Consider the following 9,986-nt stretch of genomic DNA (forward strand, 5'->3'; position numbering starts at 1 on the left):
GTTCCTCGGGCGAAATAACCTTAAAACATTTATGGCGAAAGCACTTGCAATCCTCTCCTAATTCATTAGTTGAAGCTCGCAGCTTCTTCATCACGTCTTTCATTCTACCTGTACTCTTCCTTTTCTTCACATCACTTCGGAAACTAGTCCCTTCTTCACTGTCTGTACCACTAAAATCACTCGACATTTTAACTGAAGTACTGAAGTAGGCCTACACCAACACCACACACAATATTAAAAGTTTTAGGTTAAAGAAATGAGGTTATGTTTGCACATAGACAACTAAACACAGCTGCAGGAATGGGACTGTGAGTGGAGGGGGCATACTGGACATTGATCCCCCTTGCCCGTCGGCGCGAGGACTATGATCATTCTTGCCCGTTAGCCCCTATCTTATTGTTTATATAACTTCGTGACTATGATCTTTTTTGCCCGAATGATATCACAGATGTTTTATATCAATACTAAGCTACTGGTTTCCCTTGGAAACTAATTTTGTCAAAAAATTGGACTTTGATCGTTTTTCCCCGTGGCCCTTCAATTGTTTTAATTTTCTCCGCAACCAATAACTGTAAAAATACTTCAAATATACTATATTATTTGTTTTTTAAGCTTTTAAAGTCAAAGTGGTTTAGAGAGAAGTTGGGGCATTTTGGAGATAATGAGACCCGCTCATTTAAATTACTTTCATTTCATTTAATTAGTTTAATTTAATTGCGTATTATTAATTTAAATTTATAATTAATACAAATCTATTAAAAGATTGAAAATAAAACATAAACCAAACAATATAAATTGAAAATTTATTTCTGTACATAATGGTGCCAATATTTTCATTAACCAAGCTTTCACATCTATCTATACAGGGTGTTGAAAATGTCTGGAACCAACATTATATCTCGTGAGTGGTTAAAGGAAAACAACTGATATTTTGTGTACGGATATACTATGGTTTTACCTATCTTTTAGTGCCTTATGAAAATTTTTACCACTTATAGGGAACGTCCTGTGGAGGATGCAGTAAAAAGTTTTAATGGAAGCCTATGGTAAATGATACATCATTTTAAAGGTCATTTTTTTCTGAGTAAGGAGCCACAAGTTTCATCTCAAAAGGACCACCCTAGAAAAAATGGCGACTGTTTGAAATTTTAAAAACCACTTATAGGGAACGGAATTTTTAAATTTCAAACAATCGCCATTTTCGCTAGGGTGGTCCTTTTGAGATGAAACTTGTGGCTCCTTACTCAGAAAAAAATGGCCTTTAAAATGATGTATCATTTACCATAGGCTTCAATGAAAACCTTTTACTGCATCCTCCACAGAACGTTCCCTATAAGTGGTTATTTAAATTTCAAACAGTCGTCATTTTTGCTAGGGTGGTCCTTTTGAGATGAAACTTGTGGCTCCTTACTCAGAAAAAAATTGCCTTTAAAATGATGTATCATTTACCATAGGCTTCCATTTAAACTTATTACTGCATCCTCCACAGGACGTTCCCTATAAGTGGTAAAAATTTTCATAAGGCACCAAAAGATGGGTAAAACCATAGTATATCCGTACACAAAATATCATTTTTTTTTCTTTAACCACTCACCAGATATAATGTTGGTTCCAGACATTTTCAACACCCTGTATATATAATACGCTAAGCCGATTTTTGTGAACAGAACTCCTCCCTCATTTTTGGACCGATTTTGATGATTAAAGTGTCAAAAGAATTGCCCTGATCTGTAGTTTTGCAAAGTGTTTTTCGTTTTTTGATATCTTTATTAGTTTGGGCAGAATCTTCCAACAAAGTTGGATTTTCTCCCATAAGATTAACATGGGGGAATCTAAAAATTAAATTGGAAACATTGTCTCCACTAATTTGAGAGAACGGCTGGGCGTAGAAACTTGGTAGGGGTGTCAAAAGAAAGTTCTTGGTCTGAAGATGAGTTATCAAAATAAAAACGAAGTAAATTCCCTTAGGGCTCTGCCCCAGAAGCCTTTAAAGATCCCTCTACAGATTTGTTTACATTTTGGCCATGTGGATAATACTTTTCGATGAAACAGCTGTTAATTTGTGAATTGTATTTTAAACAAGACACATGAATTAAATGGGGGTTAGTGAATTGTCCAAAAGAAGCATTTGCAATGTTATTTTCTGATTTTAAAATTAATTTTCTTCTGTATCATGTCATGTTTTGCAATATATAACGTTCCATGCCGAAATCAGTGGAAAATCCATTTATCACAATAACTCTTAAAATTATTTCTTATTGACCTTATATATATTTTACGGGTTGGTGACTGCCCTTTTCACCATTTTTGTCTTTATTTTTATCATATTGTTCTAGACAGATCATCATAGGTTCATGAGATTATTGTCATACATGTTTTTAATCATTGGAAAAATATTCAATTGTGTAATACAATACAAATAAGAACTTGAATTCTTAGAGAGCCTTTGAATGCTATTAGACCCGAAAAGGGTTGTGCATGTTTACTAGCACTACTAAGCAACAAAAACCATTTAATCTTTCTATAAAATATATATTCTTTAAGTGCACTGATCAGCAGCAAAAAAAAATCTATATAACTTAGCCATATGTTATTGAAAATAACACAACATTTCGGCTGTAAATATGGCCCAATGAGTAAATAATATTTAAGCAGCTACTGTCATGACAGAAAGGTCATATTCCTTTTAAAGTAGATCACATCATCCTTTATAAGATACGTTGATTAACAATGCATGTAAACGTTGATATTTACGTGACAGCCAATTTAAGTTGTTTTTGCGTTTTGGAAATGCCCCATTGCTATGTCATTTGCATTATTTGTTGCCAATGAAGTCGCATATAAATGAGGAGGCCCCTAACAGTTTAAGAATAAAAGCCAACTTCACTTCAAGTATATTCCACTACACCTAACATTCTGTAGAGAGATTATATTGACAACTTTATGTAATTGATATGGCTGAGACAACCAACTGACATCCCCCGTGTCAAGGAATTCCAGCTTTAACAGTAATCCCACAACAAATTTCTCAAAACTGTGATAGAGGGTTATTCATTAGCACAGAATTACGATATGAACTACTGACGAAGGAAAAATCTAACTTACACTGTAATGGATATCTCCCTTTGAAGTTAGAACATGTCTTCCCAACGCAAACAGATATTTTTTTAAATAAAAGCATAGATTAATCTGCATTACACTGATGAAATCACGGAAGTGTTTAACTACAAAAGATCCACTAATACGATTTTAATACTATTTAAAGGTTCTTCCAAACGATGAGATACCAGATAATATACTAATAACTCCGATGACGTACAGTATGGGCAATATTTTTATTCATTGAATGATCAACCATATTTGGTAACTAATGCAATTAATATCAATATCATTATTGTTTTTACACTTTTAATCTTCAAACAATGCTAAATGCTCAAAATATGTACAATTTCACTCAATTTATCGCAGTTAGATGAATTAGCGTAAGCCTTGAAAATAACCGTCGATTTCGACGGGTTTCACCTAGTTCTTAAAAAAATACACAAATAGCATTCGCTTTGGTATTTACTCAGGGGAGGTACAGAAGAGGCTACGATGACAGCTGTGGACTTCTTATTAGCTGAAGGAACGCCATTACCGAAACAATACGGTCAGTGGACATTGGCCTCGGTGGTCTAGTGGTCAGCGTGACGGGCTGATATGCTGAAGGTCCCGGGTTCGAATCCCGCTGGTAGCACTAACTTTTTGTCCAAGATTTTTTCATTATCAGCAAGTTTGGTTGGTTTGGTTCGGTTATGACAGTTTAATTTTATTATAAGTCATTATAAAATTTTAATTTAGCAATTTCTAGTTTTATTTAATAAACAGAATTATTTTTTCATTACTAAACATTTGTTATATTATTTCATTATCAGCAAGTTTGGTTAGTTCGATAAGGTTATGATAGTTAAATTTTATATTTTAAAAATTATAAAATTGAATTTGAGGCATTTATAATTTTATTTTATGAACAGAACGATTTTTGCGATTAGTATTAGTAAACCTTCATTGCCAAAGTGTTCTCTACTACAGCGCTGTTCACGGAGGAATTTTGAACTAATGCCTCATTCGTACCTCCCCTAAGTCAGACCCATTAGCTTTTGCACCACCAAACTTAACAGCTGTAACAGCACTATAAAGCCTGGTTTACACGGGTCGAGTATTTCAGACGAGTTATTCGGCCCAGTTACTAGGCCCAGTTGTTGATTTGTTCAACTTGCCCGGTACTTTACTAGACTGTCTACACGCATTCCTATTTCGAACAGCGACAGTGTAGGCACAGAGAAGTAATTTTTATAATAATTTATCTATGTTCTGTTGTGTAGGGTATTCCGTATACCGTAGCTTTCGTGTTAAATGTTTGAGTTTAAAATGGGACTTCAAGAGTTTAATGCTGAATTTATAAATTAATTAAATCACTGAATTAGATTATTAGATTTAAAACTGAATCACCCATTAAATTCAGTGGTTGCTTAAAAGTTTTTTTTTTTGCAAATACGATAGACCAAAGTGGAAGGTGATACGGTATTCTAAAAGAATAAGATTTGTTACAAATTACTATATCGGTACTGCATTTCTTTAAAATAAAATATATAGGCAACCAAAAGTTGCCTCCAAATAAAAAAATGTGAAAACACCGTTTTCAATGTATTAGCGAATTTCCCTATAGGGAAGTAGCTATTACCGTAGGTCTCATGGTAAGACCTAAGCCCGGGACCGATTTACTTTTTCATTTTGATGTCCCCAGAGGCCAAAAACACCAGTCGTTCAAATTTTTATATATCTATATATATATATATATGTCCATCCGCACGATAACTTGAGTAATTTTTGTCCGATTTTGATAAAATTTGGTTTGAAGGTGTAAGGCGGGATAAACTTGAATGAGTTCGCGAACCAGCATGATCGGACTATGGGAACGGGGGTTTATGGGGGGTTTTATGGGGTAAAAAAAGGTTTTTCCCATTTTTGACCCTAAAAACACAAAATTTCACAATTTCTTTTTAAACCATTTCGTAGAGCTTAAAAAACAAATAATTTAGTATATTGAAGCGTTATGATGCGCCTAATTGTTACGGAGAAAATTCAAAAAAATTGTAATTTTAAAATTCCCATGTTATTCTTATGGAGAACAAGTCAACTGTTGTGGTTTGCTTGTTTATGAACATATTTTGATTGTTTTTGTAAAATACTTTTATTTCTTACTAAACTATTATCATTTTATAAAAAAAATCTTTTTTACCCTCCCTGTTGCAGCAAACCTAAGTACTCGTTAAACTAATTCTATTTAAATAGGAAATAAATGTGCTATTTTTATGAAGGCATTTTAGTGTAAATCCAATCAGATTAATGGAAATTCGCTTAGTCTGCAGGTTTGCTGCGGCGGGGGTATTTCTGATAAAAAAACATTTTAAGGGGGTGAGCTTTCTAACAAACCATTGATTAATAAAATCGTTCCAGTAGAACTGTAGAACTTGAGTTGTACAACAATTTTGAAAACTGAATTTTATAAGAGTGAGTAAATTTACGAACGCCTGTTTCATAAAAGTACTAATATTATAAGCTAGTAATATAAGCTTATAAAATTTTATTTTACAAGTTGGTAATTTTCTGTTTCATAAAAAATTTACAGATTAATAAAATATTACACTGATAATACAAGTTATTAGTCAGCTGTTGCATTATTTTGCTTGTTTATTTTAGTATTTGTTTTGGTTTGATTTGTATAAGGTTAATTTTGACTGCAATATTTTAACTTGATAAAAATGTCAAGTAAACGTGAAATGAAGAATTTGAAAAACTTGAACTTTTTGAGGAAGATATTTGAACTAAAAGATGAGCTTTTTGAAGCGTTTTCTGCAACAGCGACTAAAGAAACCAAGAAGAATGCATGGAGTGCTGTCCGTGATTACGCTGTTTCCATTGGACTCATAACTAATGATAAGGACTATACCTATGTAAGAGACACTACATGGACAAATCTCAGGAAGAGAACAATGGAAAAGGTTGACAAGTCTTCTAAGACGGGGGCAAGTGGGTCACCAGACTCGAAGCTAGATGCCATCGACGATATGGTCTTGAACATTGTAGGAAAGGAGTCACCCGTTTTAAAAGGATTGGGTGTTGGTGATTCCATGGTACCTAAACCTGGTTCGAGTCAAGAGCAAGAAGATGAGTCTCTTTCAAACCATGAAATGAATCCAACTATCCATCAATCGGATGTTCAGATTGTTGCTTGGTCACATAATATGGATGACAGTGATGTCACATTGTTTGAAGAAGTGGCAATGCCTACTACTAATAATAGGCCTACTAGAAAAAGGAAGCAAGTAATTGTAAGATCGACTGATGCGAAGAAGCAATTTGAGATTTTGAGAAAACAAAAGTTGGAGTTGGAAGTTCTAAAAACCAAGTAGGAAGTGTGGGAGCTGGAAAACAAACTAGGGGTTGAACATTCCGAGTTAACCCAATCTGTAAAACCACTTACTCATGTCTAATGTACGAAATACTGACAAATGGATTTGTAAAATTACTCTTAATTGTGTTTTTGTCTGTTATAGTTTTACTAATACTTAATAATTAAACATGCTTGTATATTTCATTATTGTCTCTTTTTATTAATCAATGTTAAAACCTGATTATTAAGACATGTTTAATTAGATCTTTAAATAACAAACAATAAAAAATCATAAACATAATAGACTTACATTTGGTTTATAACTATACAAATTGACTATTAAAGTACGGTATGGAAAATTATTTAGGTTGGGGTAAACAGAAATAACTGTATAAATTAGATTAATATATACCATTAACTAATCTATTCTTCTTAATATTACTGAAAAAAACATCAAGAAAAACTAAAAAAATATAGAAACAAAAGTCAAAACAAGGTCTCAGCAACAAGTCTAAGCTATGCAGCTAATTTCTGAAGTGGTTGTAGAAGAAGTGTAATTTTTCTTCCGCTCCTTCCGCGTACTCTTCTACCCCCTCAACTACATGAGCATCGTCTTCGTCGTTATTAAGGACAAATCTCTCGATCATTGCCAAGTTAGAAAGAGCAACAGCACATTTGATTATGTTGCATGCATAGACAGGATTTACTTGCAAGTAGTTAAGACAAGGAAATTTTTCCCTTAACCTACCGATTGCACATTCCACTACCCTTCTAGTTTTCTTGTGTGCTCTTAGGAAACGAGTTTGTGCAGGGTCACCAGCGTTTTGAAGAACGGGTGGTATTAACCAGGACTTGAGCGGATAGATAGAATCCCCAAGCAACACAGCGCCTGGAAAGGGACGCCAACCTTCTTCCATTCTGTCACTTATGAAGCTATTTCTCAGAACACGAGCATCGCTAACACTACATGGCCAGTTAGCATTTACGTAGTAAAACTCCAGGTTAGGTCCACAAATTAGTAAAACGTTTATGGAATGATGTCCCTTTCTGTCAACAAAAACTGGTTCGTCGATTGAAGGAGCATCTATTTTTATTAAAGTCCCATCAACTACACCACAAGTAAGAGGCATGCCAGCGATATTACTGAACGCATTGATTGTTTCTCCTACATCTTCTGGCCAGCGAACGGTGTCAATCAATAAGTTTTCATTAATTGCATTTACAACATTTTTTATGATGCGGCAAACTGTCGCTTTCGACACACCGTGCATATCTGCTATGCAATGGTATTGTACACCACTACCAAACCAATGAAGTGCAATTTGTAATTGTTCTTTTGGTGTCAATGCATGGTTCCTATTCGTTGGGTGCTGTAACACAGGCTCGATTGTATTCAAAATGATATTGAAATTTTCATAGCTTAACCTAAACCTTTCATTAAACTCGTAGGTTTCTTGAATTTGAAAGTAAGAAATCCTTTGTTTAAATGTTCTTGGTCTTCTAACCACCACTATGTCTTCTTCATCACTTGATCCGCTTGATTGCATCTCTATTTAGATAAAGTTATTAATATTTTTATATTTCGCTAAATCTTAATAGAAAATACACGACACAAGTAAAAATTCTATGAGTCAAAAAAGGCTAATAATATATTACTCTAAATTTTAGGGTTATATTATTAGTTTCTATTGTTTTTGAAACAAGATTTGTGTAAACACTAGTATTATAACTGGTATTTTGGAGCAGTAAACTTATAACTTGTTTTACTAGCTTATATTTTTATGAAACAGAATACTAGTATTATAATTTAATAATATCAGGTAAACACTTATATTACAAGCTTATATATTTTTATGAAACAGGCCCCTAAGACAATGCAACACAGGGCCAACTCTGTTCAACTGAACCATTGAGTATTGAGGGTGATTAGGCATACACTACTGAACTAACTCCAAACAAGAAAGCGAGCTAATAAAAACGTTTTAAAATGTAAAATTAATATTGATCGTTGTGATCGACTCATTGTCAGCGACCACAAAATAAAAAAAAATATTTTTATTCTGTGGTCGCTGGACTCACTTGATAGCAGTAAACAGATGTTTTGCGGGCAAATCGTGGTGGTGGGGGTAGCTACTGGGCCGAGCAACTCGGTTTTCAACTAAATCACTCGACTCGCTCTCAACTGACCTCTTTTTATCAACTCGCCCGTTGCTCGACTCGCCTGCATGTCTACACCAAGCGAGTTAAAGAGCGAGTGGCAACTCGCACACTGACTCGCCCGCCGTACTCGACCCGTGTAAACCAGGCTTAACTGACAGTGCTGCAGCTCCTGATTGCTGGTGATGTCTTTCATACGCCTTGATGTGGAGTGGTGTACGGTGCTGGTGGCCTGTCAGACGGCCAACCATCGTGACAGTCTTCATCCATTTGTTGGAGTTCTCACCACGGTCTCTCAATTACGAATGTTAGACCGTCTGGTCTGGGAGTGTGTAGAGCCGTCCAAGACGGTCTGGTTACAGCCAGACGGTCTGGTCTGGAGGTCTGGTCTGGTAGTGTGTGGGGGGCTTAATTCGTAATTGAGAGACCGTGGTGAGAACTCCAACAAATGGATGAAGATTGTCACGATGGTCGGCCGTCTGACAGACAGCGCTACACACTCACAGACCAGACAAAAATAGTGGTGGGGGAACCTCAGACCGTCTGTGGTCTGAGGGTTCAACCATCAGACACGCAGACAGTCTGGTCCGAGAAAATCGGTCTGCAGACAGCCCCACACACGATAAAGCCCCCCACACACTACCAGACCAGACCTCCAGACCAGACCGTCTGGTCTGGCGTCTGGCACTTGTCTTATCGTGTGTGGGACTGTCTGCAGACCGATTTTCTCGGACCAGACTGTCTGCGTGTCTGAAGCCCCCCACACACTACCAGACCAGACCTCCAGACCAGACCGCCTGGCTGCAACCAGACCGTCTTGGACGGCTCTACACACTCCCAGACCAGACGGTCCTAATTCGTAATTGAGAGACCGTGGTGAGAACTCCAACAAATGGATGAAGATTGTCACGATGGTCGGCCGTCTGACAGACAGCGCTACACACTCACAGACCAGACAAAAATAGTGGTGGGGGAACCTCAGACCGTCTGTGGTCTGAGGGTTCAACCATCAGACACGCAGACAGTCTGGTCCGAGAAAATCGGTCTGCAGACAGCCCCACACACGATAAGACAAGTGCCAGACGCCAGACCAGACGGTCTGGTCTGGAGGTCTGGTCTGGTAGTGTGTGGGGGGCTTGATGGTTGAACCCTCAGACCAAAGACGGTCTGAGGTTCTCCCACCACTATTTTTGTCTGGTCTGTGAGTGTGTAGCGCTGTCTGTCAGACGACCGACCGTCGCTACAGTATTCAACCATTTGTTGGAGTTCTCACCACGGTGTCTCAATTACGAATGTTAGACCGTCTGGTCTGGGAGTGTGTAGAGCCGTCCAAAACGGTTTGGTTGCAGCCAGACGGTCTGGTCTGGAGGTCTGGTCTGGTAGTGTGTGGGGG

The sequence above is a fragment of the Macrosteles quadrilineatus genome, unplaced genomic scaffold (assembly GCF_028750875.1).
Source record: "Macrosteles quadrilineatus isolate MER2022 unplaced genomic scaffold, UCM_ALF_1.0 Scaffold_3__2_contigs__length_128488019, whole genome shotgun sequence".
Taxonomy (NCBI): domain Eukaryota; kingdom Metazoa; phylum Arthropoda; class Insecta; order Hemiptera; family Cicadellidae; genus Macrosteles; species Macrosteles quadrilineatus.